This window comes from Notamacropus eugenii, chromosome 5 (assembly GCF_028372415.1).
Source record: "Notamacropus eugenii isolate mMacEug1 chromosome 5, mMacEug1.pri_v2, whole genome shotgun sequence".
Taxonomy (NCBI): Eukaryota; Metazoa; Chordata; class Mammalia; order Diprotodontia; family Macropodidae; genus Notamacropus; species Notamacropus eugenii.
Window position 1 is genome coordinate 48382402 of NC_092876.1, and position 13447 is coordinate 48395848.

General features: G+C 47.2%; 1 long non-coding RNA gene across 2 annotated transcripts; it reads right to left on the bottom strand.

Moving 5' to 3' along the window:
• Positions 1-358: 358 nt before the first annotated feature.
• Positions 359-11209, bottom strand: LOC140504163 (uncharacterized). 2 transcript variants are annotated; one of them, XR_011966993.1, is made up of 4 exons: positions 11015-11209; positions 3208-8822; positions 1848-2018; positions 359-1475 (listed from the first exon to the last, which is right to left on the bottom strand). It is a non-coding gene; the product is annotated as an uncharacterized lncRNA (long non-coding RNA). The 2 variants fall into 2 exon arrangements; XR_011966992.1 differs by having other exon boundaries at positions 8601-8822; positions 11015-11205.
• Between the last annotated feature and the right edge of the window lie 2238 nt (positions 11210-13447).

Consider the following 13447-nt stretch of genomic DNA (forward strand, 5'->3'; position numbering starts at 1 on the left):
TGTGTGCATCCGTGAGGGTGACTGCGTGTGTGGTGGTGTAGTTGTGTGGGGTTGTGTGTATAATTGTGGCTGTGTGCATCCGTGCGGGTGACTGCGCGCTCTGATTGCGGCGGGGTCCCTGTGTACTCGGTCTCCGGGAGCCCGGAGGGGATCCAGCCCGGGAGTGCGGAGCCCCACTTGCTGCGTTCTTCCTGGAGTCCTCCTGCAGTCCTTGTGTGCGCTTCCCCGGAGCAGCCCCGGGGCCGGGAGGGGCGGCTGGGCGGGGACGTGGGGACGAGGGAGGAGAAGGCGCTTGTGTAATGGATCTTGTTGCATGTGAATGCACCCTTGTGTCCGTCCAGGAATCCTGGCGGCCGCTGCCAAAGTGGACAGAGTGTTCAGTCCCCTTCGGAAAGTGCCAGAAATGTTTTGTCCGCTCGGAAAGGAACGCGTCCTTTCCTGGGGCTCTGGAATTTGACTCGCCCTGGCCTGAGAACGCCTCAGTCTGTCGCTTCCCCGGGAGCTGGGAGCGGGACCGGGATGCGGAGGCCCCCGGCCTCTGGTGGGGGGTGGGGGGAGGAGAACCTGCCTCCTCCGGAGGTCCCGTCTAGAGCACCGAGGGCCTTGGGAGGCTGAGGGCTTTCCCATGTGGGCAGCAGGCAAGGAACCTCAGACTCCCTCCCCCGACCCACCAATCCAGTTACTTCCTCTCTAAGCTTCCAGGGTGCTAGGACGTGAGTTCAAACCCCGTCTCCCTCCATGACATTGGCCAAATCCCTCCACCTCCCCGGGCTTCAGGCTAGGCTATAAACGAGGGGGTTTGAGGAGGTGGGCTCTGAGATTCTTCCCTCCGTTTTCTGCCGCTTTAAGAACACAGGGTCATAGACGGAGAACTGGAATGAAACTTTAAGGGTTAACTAGTATAAGAATCCTGGGGCCCCTGAGCTAGACCTAGCGCAGACCCCCGAGGCTAATGTATCAGAACCCCTCCTTTTACAGACTAGGCAACTGAGGTTCAAAATCAGTACAGCTTCTGCCAACCCTGAGTTACATTTTCTTGAGAGGAATAAAGGGAATGGGTGGAGAGATCATAGAACTTATGGCTAGAAGGGACCTTGGGTGTCATCCGCTCCCACCTTCTCCTTTTGCAGATGGGGAAATAGAGGCCAGAGAGGGGACACAATTTGCCCAGAGTTCCATAGGGAATAAATAGCAGAATTTTCCCCATTACACCAAACCCAGAGCTCTTTCCACTGTACCAGATGACTCTTCTGAGTCTGTTTTATTACATAGAAATGTTTATGAAGTTCACTCTCTATGTGACCCAACAGTCAGAAGTCATTCATTACCCATGAGACTTGAGGTGATGCTTTAATGTGTCTTGGAGGCCTGGGTCAGAATGGAGGGAGCGTTGGTTTTAGAGTTAAGACACCTGGGTTTCATTCCCAGCCCTTCCTTAGGAAAATTGCATCGGCCCTCTGTGCCTCAGTTCCCTCCTGAGGAAAACAAGCAGATATGCGCTAATGGGAAATGTCTGCTTCCTGGATGTAGCCTCTTCTCTCCCGGAGGGTGAACCTCCCCTGTAATTTCTCTTTATGGGTCTGCTGTCCTGGGAAACTGTGGAACCTTTTTATTTTCCCCTGAGTCCTTAGCAAGACTGTGGTTAAGGGGAAATGTCTCCCTTGAGGGTCTGGCAGGCTGAGGCCCCACCCCTTGTTCTGGGGAATGGGCCTTTTTTTGTGTCTCCATCTCTCCCAGCCCCTGGGGGGGATGGAAAAGAATCCCTTTCTGCTTTTGATGCTCTCTTGGCGGCTGAATCCTACTTTGTCTAGAGGGGCCAGAGAGAAACCTAGGATGTGGGCCCCCACCTTCAACTTGGCTGCCTCAGGAATGGTAATGAGCTCCCCATTCCTGGGAGGTCTTTGAGCAGAGACTGGATGGCCATGTATCCGGCTGTCCTAGAAGGGATTCTTGCTGGAATACGAGTTGCTGAGATTCTGCCGAGCTCTGAGAAGCTAAGATCCTGGGCCACAGAAGAACTGAGGGACAGAACAGGCAGAGGATGAGGCCACCGAGAATTCAGATGTCCCAAGCCGGGTAGGGGGAGGGGGTGCCCCTGAGCCCCACCCCCACACTGCCCAAGTCTGGACTGCCAAATCACAGAGGTTGTTCCCAACACGGCAATCAGGGTGGGGCACATAGAGACCCTCAGGCTTGTCTCCTGTTTGCACAGAGCTGTTTGCAAGTTGTCGCTCCTGTTAGTCTGTAAGTCCTTGAGGTCAGGGACTCTTGTGGCCTTTCTTGCATCCTCAGCTCTTGACACACTGCCTGGCACATAGTAGGCGCTTAATAAATGCTTATTGACTGTGACAGTCCCTAGCTCTGGCTGAATCATGGCAATTGCTGTTTCTCTCTTGCTTTCTGTACTGTGTGTGACCCTGAGTGCTGGTATTCTGCCCCTCCCTCAATAGAAGGGAAACCCCTGAGAGCCAGACTTGTTTAGGTTTTTTTTTTCTCTTTCTATCCCCAGCGCCTAGCATGGAGGAGGCCTCTAATACCTGCTTGTTGAGTTTCTCTGATGTGACTTAAACCTACTGGCAGACTGACCATAATCAAACCCCTGGTTTACAGATGAGAGGAGAATTGATTGACCCCTAGAATTTGAACTGGAAGGCCAGCACTTTCTAGCATTGCTGTACAGTCATTTCAGTCATTGGTAACCCTATTTGGGATTTTCTTGGCAGAGATACTGGTGAGTTTGCCGTGTCCTTCTCCAGCTCATTTTATAGATGAGGAAACTGAGGGTGAAGTGACTTGCTCAGGGTCACACAGACAGTAAGTATCTGAGGTCACATTTGAACTCGGGTCTCTCTGTGCACTATGATGCCCCCTGGCTGCCCAGTGTGCTTACCTCTCTGTGTGCAGCAGACTGTCCTGAGCAATAGGGCTGGAATGTGTGAGACACAGGAGATCCATTATCTGGATGCCTTTGTCCTCTGATTTCAGAGATGCTGAGTACAGTGGAGAGAGCCTAACTTTGGAATCAGAACACCTGAGTTCAAATCCTGTCTCTGTCACTTACTACTTCAGAGGCCTTAGGCAAATGATCTCATCTCCCCGGGGCCTCAGTTTCCTCATCTATAAAATGGACTAGGCTCTCTCTGAGGTCCCTCCCAGTTCAGGGTCTAGGATCCTGTGTATAGCCAGAAGAAAAGATGCGTGACTCACCCAGAGATAGTAGCCAGCACAGGTCTTCCACTGATAGCAATGTAGCATGAAGAGAATCCAAGATAATGTTGATGAAGATTTGCGCAGGGCTTTACATGCATTGTTATCTCATTGGAGACACCACCCTGGGAGGTAAGTGCTATTATTATCCCCATCTTGCAGATACGGAAACTGAGGCAGACAGTGGTTTAAGTGACTCAGGATCATAAAGCTAGTAAGTGTCTGAGGCAGGGTTTGATCTCCCGTACTCCATTTCCAGGACTCTGTCTACTATATCACACTGCCCTCATCAGTGGACATTTATTACGCGGCTGCTGTTTGCCAGGATGACCAAAAGGCTCCCAACAAGGAGGGGCAACCTTCTAATCAAAGGAGATTATGTGTGTGTGCTCGTGTATATATACATATACACATATAATCATATGTATGTACACACACATATCTTTTTGTAAATCGTTATATAAATGTTAGCCATTGTATGGAGAATTTGCAGGACGAAGCCCAGGGATGTATAGAATGGGCAGGCATGGATGGTTTGGGATCTGCGTCTTTGGAGGGAATGCCCACATGAAAGAGGTCAGAGGTCCATTGGAGTGCTCAGAATACCGACCTTAATCGGATCCCCATTTTGCAGATGAGAAAACTGAGGTTAAGTAACAGACAGGGTTTTAAAGCTCAGGCAAACTCTTGAGCAGAATTTTCTCCAAGGATACCAGGTGTTCAACAGACCCCTCCACATGGAATGTGTCCCTCAGTCTCTTTATGTGTAGAGTCATGCTGTGGGCTGGCCTGCCTGGTTTCCCCGAGGCTGGTGATGTGGTCCTGGTAGTCTATGGACACCACAGCTTCCTTGTTTTTGGAGCAGCTCAGCTGATGTGCTCAGCTCACTATGACAAAGGAAGTAGGTGGCCTGCTTTCCCAGGGTCCTCTCCCACACCTGTTTGGTTAAGCTATACTGTGATCACAATCCTGATAAGAACAAGGGAAAGTTCAGAAGCCCTTTCCAGACATTATCTCATTCCAGCCCTGCAGGCGTTATTCGCCCCCTTTTACAGATGAGTAGAAGTGAAAGGACATAGGGTCACAGAGCTAATAAGTCTTCAATGTGGGATTTGAACCCCAGCCTTCCAGAAATCGTAGGACCTTCTATTTAAAGCTGTAAGACACCCCAGAGGTTATCTAGCTCAGCCTCCTCATTTTACAGATAAAGGCAACTGAGGTTTACAGAGGACTTGTCGCCCAGGTCACAAGGAGCAGAGGTGTCATGTGAACCCTCAGTCAACTAGACCATTCAGTCTCCATAAATCAAAGCAAGCAACAAGCCAGTATGAAGCCCCACTACGTGCCAGGCATGGCGCTAAGCCCATAAGCTCAAGATCCATCTTCTGCAAGGGGTCTTCTCTGGAGCCTCCAGCTCCTTGGATCTTAAAGTGAGGCTGGTGACCTTGCACAAGCCTCCTTCCTTTCAATCCAATTTCTTTGCACAGCATGGCCTCACCTCCCTGATACAACGACTTCCCATCTAACCCTGCTTGTGTCTTGTATGTATCAGATGTAGATGGGGTGTCTCCCCATTTGGAACGCTAAAGATGAATTTGACATTTTAGAATGTAAATTCTAAAGCTACTTGTCTTCTAAGGAAGAACAGGGACTGTTCTTGCCCCCTTTGATGTCCTGAGAACTTAGCCCATCACCTGGCCCATAGTAATCAATCAATCAACAAACGTTGATTAAGGATCTACTGTGTGTCAGGCACTGACTAAGAGCTGAGGATACAAAAAGAGGCACAAGATAGTCCTTGTCCTCAAGGGGCTCCCAATGGAATGGAAGCATTTGATAAATACTCATTAGTCTCCGAGAAGCATTAGATATTTAGCAAAACTTGTGATAAGCTGCTACTCTGGAGAGCTCTTAGCTCTAGAGATGGTAGAGACCTCATCCAGCCCATCTCCCTTATTTTACAGGAAAGGAACCTGAGGCTCACAACGGATAAGTGATTTGTCCGGCAGATCTAAACCCAGGTTTTTTGATTCTTGAGGGATGCTAGGTGGCTCAGTGGATAGAGAGCTGGGCCTGGAGTCAGGAAGACCTGAACTGAAATCCAACCTCAGATACTTCCTAGCTGAATGACCCTGGGCAAGTCACTTTACCTCTGTTTGCCTTGACTTCCTCAATTGTAAAATGGGGATAATAACAATCAGGACAATAACCTACCTCTCAGGTCTAGTCAGAAAAGGGTATTTTATCCTAGGAAGCCATAAGGGTGGTAAATGGTGCTTAGATGCTTTTTTAATTAAATTTCTTGGAGACACATGTCTGAGTTTCAGGTTTTCAACTATAAAATGGGGTAATAATGCTTTTAGAAGCTGCTTCACAGAGTGGTTTTGAGGTTCCAATGTATTTTAAGCATTTCATGTACTTAAAAGCACTCTAGGATGGTCAGGAGTTAATATTTTATAGTTCCAGCACCTCTTGGTCCTGAGGACTTGGGAGGTAGGATGGGAAAAATGGAAGAAACAGGAGGCAACATGAAAAGACCTTTTTGTCCAGCTACATCTCCACAATGAGGAAACCAGACTGGAGACCAGCTACTGTCTGGCCTCTCTCCCCCTACCTGTTTTGCTGCTTTGCTCATTATCTCTCTATCTAGGTGGGTAGAGAGAGTCACAAAGAACTGAGTTCAAATTCTGCAGGCACATTCTAATTTGGTGACCCTGAGAAAGTCATTAAAAAAAAAAAAATCTCTGCTTGCCTCAGTTTCCTCATCTGTAAAAAAGGGGTGATAAGAATAGCATCTACCTCTCAGGGTTGTTGTGAGGACCAAATGAGGTAATATTTGTAAAATGCTTAGCACAGAGCCTGGCACACAGTAAGTGCTATATAAAAGTTAATCATTATTTTTATTCTAGCTCTTCTTAATAGCCAGCATATACCTAACGATTAGAGGTTTGCAAAGCTCTTTACAAACATTTCATTTAATCCTCACAATAAATCCTTCAAGGCATGTCTTGTTATTATCCCCCTTTAACTGACAAGGGGACTGAGGCAGAGAGTGGTGAAGTGCTTTGCCCAGGGTCACACAGCTAAGCATCCAAGTCTAGATTTGAACTCAGGTCTTCCTGATATCAGGTCCAGGGTTCTGTTTACTGCACCAACTGGCTGAGAGGGAAATGACTATTCTGGTTTTGAGTCAAAAGCACTTTGCTACTTATGAGAACATGGGGTTGAGAGTTCAAAGGGACCTCAGAGGCAGAGGGATAACTAGGGCAGGGCAAAAGGGACACTGTCTCAGGTCACTGAAATTAGGAGGTTACATAATCTCCATGACAGTCCAAAGACTGTTCACTTGGCAGCTTCTGTCTTCCACCAACCTGCACAGTATGACCTCACTCCTTCTGGCCTTAGGCCTCCACCCTTGGGATTTCACATGGTATCTTTCTTTCAGGGTCTCCTTCCCCTACCCAGCTCCCTCAGGGAGTAGGCCAAAGGATCTAGGAGAATGGGTCACTCTCCTCCTCTGACCTCCTACTGATTGTTTTTGCCCTAGTCTTCCAACATTTCCTGGCTTCAGCTCTGCTTAGAGGTCATCTAGTCAGACTGTTAGATTTAACAGGGAAGCCTACAAGAGACCCAGGGAAGGGAACTGACTTGGAGTAATTGCACCATAGGGCAGGTAGGTAGCACAATGGATAGAAAGTCCAGTCTAGAGTCAGAAAGATCCTCTTCCCAAGTTCAAATCTAGCCTCAGATGCTTACTAGTTGTGTGACCCTGGGCAAGTCACTTCACCCTGTTTGCCTCAGTTTTCTCACCTGTGAAATGTACGGGAGAAGGAAATTGCAAAACCACTCCAGTATCTTCTCCAAGAAAATCCCAAATGGGGTCATGAAGAGTTGGACATGACTGAACCGACTAAACAACTGGTCCATAGATGTTGTTCTGGAAGAGTTCTCAAAAGTCAACTCCTCATTTTACAGATGGGAAAATTGAGTCCTAGAGAGACAAAATCATTTACTCAAAGTCACAGAGATTTTAGTTATCAGAAGTGGACTTTGAACCTATAACCTCTGAAGCAGCTTTCCTTCCTCTGTACCACGCCAACTCCCACCATATGTTCTGTTTCCTAGACTTGAAAACCTCCCTGACCTTTCCCAGTGCCTCCCACATGCAATGAGTCACCATGTCCCAGCTATGCCAGGCACAGGGCATGGGTCTCTGTTAGCCCTTGCTACCCTCTCTCTAGCCTATCCTCCCTATGTTTGAAGCTGCTGCTTAAAATGTAAAACCCAGCCTTGAGAAGCAGCAGAGAAGGTAAGGGATGTGGGGGTCTCTGCATGGCTCTGATTAAGGAGGCTATGTGGTAAAGTGGATTGTCAGTCAGCAAGCATTTATGAAGTGCCTACTGTGTGCCAGGTATTGTGCTAACCTCTGAGGAAAAGCCAGAGGGATTTTTAGCTGGATAGCCCCCTGAACTTAGAGGCAGGAAGACTTAAGTTCAAATACTATTCATTAGCTGTGTGAGCACAGGCATGTCACATCACCATCCTGTGCCTCCATTTCCTCATTTGTACAATGAGGACGTTGGACTAGCTGACCTCCCAACTGTGATCCTTAATGCTCTCCAAGGTCCTGTCCTGCTCTAGGGTTATCATCCTATGGTCCTAAGTCACTTCTTGTTGGTCTTCCATTTCCTTCTTTCTAAATGAAGGGACTTGGGGGGAAAATAATAAAACAAAATAGAATAAGGGGCTTGGGTGAGATCACTTTAAAGGCTACTCCTCTCTCTAAACTCATAATCCTAACATCAGAAAGTCTCTGTTCCCCTCTCTGAACAATGCAGGGAGTAGCTTGTCTGTGCTTGGAAAAAGCCCAAGGGACTGAGATGGGGAACACAGGTGGAGAGCTGGGATACCCTAATTGTACAAATGAGGAAACTGAGGCCCAGAGATGCTATCACACTGGTAAGAATTGTCACAGCCAAGTTTCTAACTAGCTTCCTCCATCTCCAAAGGCAGCATCAATTCCCTTGCCCTCCCCCATGACTGGGTCTAGGACAGTTTGTCCACATGCAGAGAGAGTGACTCCCAGGCCTGCTGCCTGTGTCAGGCTGAGACAGCCCCATTGAACTTTCCCAGGCCTGGGATCATGGGACCCTGCCAGGGAGCACCACTCCCAGTGGGGATGACTCCACTCTTGTCTTTTCTGCCTTCTCTGCCTGGTGAGGCATCTCCTCTAAGGCCCCATTGTGTGAGATTCTGCTCTACTCAGACTAAGTGAGGAGGTGGGGAGGAACCTTGCTCCCTTGACTTCCCTAAAGTCAAGTCAGTCTTTGTTTTCTATGAAAACAAGCCTGCGGTCCAACACCAGTGAGGATGGCTGACCTCCATGCTGTTACCTTGTTCTCCCCAGGCTCCAATGTCAGCTCCCATCTTGTTTTTATGAGCTGTGTAATCTCGGAGCCTGGACTTCTCCCGAAATAAACCACTCTTTCAAATTCCAGGACGGCTTCGAATGATAATACCAGCTGTCTAGACGGAGGCCGGCCCACTGACACTTTCATAAATAAAAATAGCTTGCTGTTTCTAGGCTCCTGCCAGAGCCCCAGGATAGGAGAGACCTAGAAGGAGAAGGGGCTGATTGGATAGGGAGTGTTTGCTGGCCTCTCCTAAAGATAGGAGGCTCCAGTAGAACCACAAAAGCACATGAAAAGAGAAGAGGGTCCTGTCTCTTCCAAGAAAGTGAGGTAGCTATCTAGCTGACATCCCCTTTGTTCGTTTCCAGGATTTTTATTTCTGAATAGACATATAACTTGGGTGAGGCGACCGGGATTCTGTCCCTGGTAGCCAGCATCTGGTGAGCACTCTTGCATTCTACAATGGTTCTTCAGCTGGGCCTTGATCAAATTGGATAATGTATGTAAACCGCTTTGTAGACCTTAAAGGGCTATCTCAATAATAGTTATTATTAGTATTAATAATCATTGTGGCTAGGATTGTCAGAGGAGAGGATGGAATTCTAGGTAAAGAGAAGACCAGGATTACTTCCGCCAGTATGAATTCCTCCCAGTCTTGACAATTCCTAATGGCCCAAGATTCTTTATTTTATTCATCGTAAAAACCCCTCACTCTGTGGCCCTCTGTCCTCTGACTCTCAGTATTGAGTATAAATCTGTGGCCACACACATGAGGGGAGAGTCAGTGTACCTAACGTGAAGGAAGTGACAGAATGTGGCTGCACTGGGATGGAAGTGATCTATGGTGCAGCTGCCATGCAAATTAGACAGAGCAGGTGTGCCTGTTTCCCCATGGCCACAGATGGGACTAAAACGTGGACTAACTGTGCCTGTGGAAACCAGCATCCCCTGCACATCCATTTCAGGAGCTGGTGATGCCCTTGATCTCCCAGAGAGTGAGGACCAGAGCTGAGAGGCTGATGCCGTCCCCTCCATTGTGCAGCAACAGGGGGAGTTTTGAACCTCCCGAGAAAAGTCTTTACAAACTCCTGCATTTGGAGGTTTGCTTATAAACCAAATAATTTGGGATTACTTGAGTTTGAGAGGTGCTGTTGATTTAGTATAATTGGCCTTTTTTTCTCCCTCTTTGCTCCCGTGATGTAAGGAGCTATGTACAATGAAAGTATTCTTATGTAGCAGACTCCATTATAACATTCTCATATGATTGAATTCCACTGACTCAGTAGCAGGAAGGTACAGTCTCCCATTGTACAGGGGCCTGAGCCATGAGAATAGAATTGGATATAGCCATATGAACCACTCCCTAGAATGATAAGGGTAGCTCTGTCACCTGTAAAGGAGCAGGTCCAGGTGTGTAGGGGTGGCCAGCTCTCTGAGAGTTGGAGAGAACTTGAAAGTTACCCCCAAAGCACCTTCAGGTGAAGCAAATAACCTTCAAGGGATCATTTACCCACCAGCCTCTGCCCCTCAATGAACAAGTCAGGAATTTGATTGGTATTGCCCTCTAATTGGATAACTTTACCATTCACCAATGTTTGGAGGTTCTTAGCCTTTTTTGTATCGGGGGCCCCTTTGGCAGTCTACTAAAGCCTATGGACCCTTTGCAGAATAATGTTTTTAATATAAGGTAGAATACATTGGATTACAAAGCAAAAAAATTCTCTGGAAATACGGTTACTGGCACTTTTTTAAAGCAAGTTCGTGGGTCCCCAAATAAAGAACTCCTGGAGGTCTACATCTGTCTTTCTATGGCCTCAGACTGGAGCTAGGTGAATTATCAACACCTTAGGATCTTAGATTTAGAACTGGGAGACACCTAAGAAGCTATACAATCCAACTCCTCCATTTGATGGAGGAGGAAACTGAGGCCCAGAGAAATGATCTTTTTGGGCTATAAATGGCAAAGTCAAGGTTCGAACCCAAGTCTCTTGACTCCAGCACTCTTTCTTGTACTCCATTCTGCTTTTTTATTCACTCAGATTTCTTCCTAGCTCAACCCCCAGCATCCTGGGAGAAAAGCCAAAGGAGGAGGTTTCTTCTCTGTTGCATTTCCTTGTACTAAAAGTCTAGGCATGTCTCAGCACTTCAGCCCTTCTGGGGCAGGAGCCCTGGAGACCAGAAGCAGAGAGACTTTGCCTCCCCAATGGCAACACAGCCAGGTCATGTCTATTAGCACACCTGTTTCTACCCAACCCCTCCTACTTCCAAGTTTGTGTGTGTGAGTGTGAGTGTGTGTGTGTGTGCGTGTGTGTGTGCCTATGCTTGCAATCCCACTGCTCTCCAGAGCACAAAACTAAACACCACCAGACCCAAAGTGGCACCAGGAAATCCCTTACCACGTGCATGGAATCCCCCGTCCGCTGTCTTCTCAGGCTGCCTCAGAGGGCTTTGGGGGAGCAAATTCTACTGGGCTGCTCCAGGGGAACTGAAGCCAGCTTCCTGAAGCCTGAGTTCTCAGAATGTGAGAACTCAGTGTTGATAGTCAACAGGAGGGCCGCCAGGAGCCAAGGGCTGGACCTGGCACGAGGCAAGCCCAGTGAAGAACATGTTACATAAACGTTATCCCAGCATGAGCAGCTCTCACTCGAGGGTTCCAGAGATGTTCAAAACAACAACTTTGAAAAGAGAAGGTCAGAGGGAAAAGGAAAGAAAAAAGAGAGAGGAGAAAGGAGAGAGGGAGGCAAGGGGGCAGGGAGAAGGGAACTTCCTCACTACCAGCCTGATCCCAGAATCCCAGAACTGGAGAGTTGGAAGGGCCCTTGCTGCCCACCAAATCCAATCCATATTCCAAAAAATGAATCCCCATTACAACCTGCATGATAAATGGTCATACAACCTCCACTTGGAGACCTCCAAGAATAGGGAACTCACTACTTCTCTAGGCAGTCCGTTCCCTTTGGGCCAACTTTTAATTGTTTGGAAGCTCTTCCTGACCTCAACTCTTCTGGTTCCAAGCAGGGAGGAAGGCCCTTCAAATACTGGAAGACAGGTCTGAGTCTTTTCTTCTCCAGGTATAAACACACCTCATTCCTTTAACCAATGCTCCTGTGACATGGACTCAAACGCTTCATCTAGGTTGCCCTCTTTGTATACTCTTGAGCTTATCAAGCATTGTACTCCAGGGCAGAAGACAGGATGACCATCTCCTCCATATTCCTGGATGTTGGGCTTTTCCTACCAGCCCTGGACTACACTGGCTTAGTTTAGCTGCCACATAGCAGTACTGACTTCTATTGAGAATCAATGGCTACTCCCAAGAAGGAAGAGAATTCTTTGTGCACAGAGTGAGCCCTTATAGACCAGGCCAGACTTAGGCTGGTCCAATAATACATGTTTGGGATGGGAACAAAATGAAATATGTGTAGCCAGCCCATCAGACAGTTAACAAAAGGAGGTTTACAAAGGTATTGAATGGAATGTGCTGGTCAAGGCAATCAGCATTTAGTAAATACCTACTATGTGCCAGTTGGTGGGCTAAGTTTTGGAGACACAGAGAAAATAAAAAATAGTTCCTGTCTTCAATGAGTTCTTTTTCTAATAATTGCTGGTATGAGTACGTAGGGGGCAAGAGGAGGGTGAGGGACAGCTAAGGGTATGGTGAATATAGCACTAGACCTGGAATCAGGAAGCCTGAGTTCAAATCCAGCCTAAAATACTTACTAGCTGTGTGACCTTGGACAAGTCACTTAACTCCCTTTGCCTCAGTTTCCTTAACTGTTAAATGGGAATAATACTCACACCTACTTCACAATGTTATGAGGATCAAATGAGATAATATTTGTAAAAAGTACTTGACACATAGTAGGTACTATATAAATACTAATGGTTTTTTTTTTATTTTTTAGCAGACAGGTAGATGCAACACCCCTTCTGACCCACCCCACCCCATCCAATCTCCATACAGAAATGATTCTGGTCAGTAGGGCTTGCTGACTTGTATAGTAGTGGAACATTTATCAGGTCTTTGTGGCACTCTTATGTCCTAAGTGACCAGGAAACTGAATCGTTGGTCCAAGTCTTGTCCCCCGAACCAATCAAGTCTCAGGGACAGATCTCCAGCCTTTAAGGGAAAAAGTAGCCCGTCCCATGGTTGGGACCCTAGCAGATGCTGCTCTTGTCACAGAACCCTTCCAAGAGTTAGTCAGTCGGACCCAGAGCTCACCACCATCCTGAAACCTCAGACAAGTCACCAAAGGAAATTTGACTTCCCTCTATGATAACAATAGCTAGCATTTATGGAGCACTCTGAAGGCGACAAAGCATTTTATGTGTGTAATCTCATTTGATATCTACTCTGAATGGAGAGAACTCAGAAGACATGCCCTTTGGAGGGGACCACATATGCAAGAGGGTCTTCCCAGATGCTGAATTCAGATTGAGGAAGGATTACCAGGTGGACTTGAAGCAGAATATTTAACGTCTCTGGGCTTCAATTTCCTCATCTGTAAAATGAGAAGACTGGAGTACATGGCCTCTGAGTTGCCTTCCAGAGCTACCTGTGGTCCGATGACCCTACGACGATGGCACAGTAAGAAACCAAAGAGGAACTAAATTCATCCAAACCTTACCCCCAAAGAAACAGAAATACCCCAAAGTTCATATGTAGGAGAAATGCTCAGAAGGAAGTGGACATTAGGAAATACACACAGAGAGAAATAAACAAGCAAAATAAGAGTTCAATACATTGAAAAAAATGAATGGATTGGCAGAAGCAGGTTAATTTTGCACATATTTGTCTTATTTGCTTTACAAATGGTAGCTCACTGGAT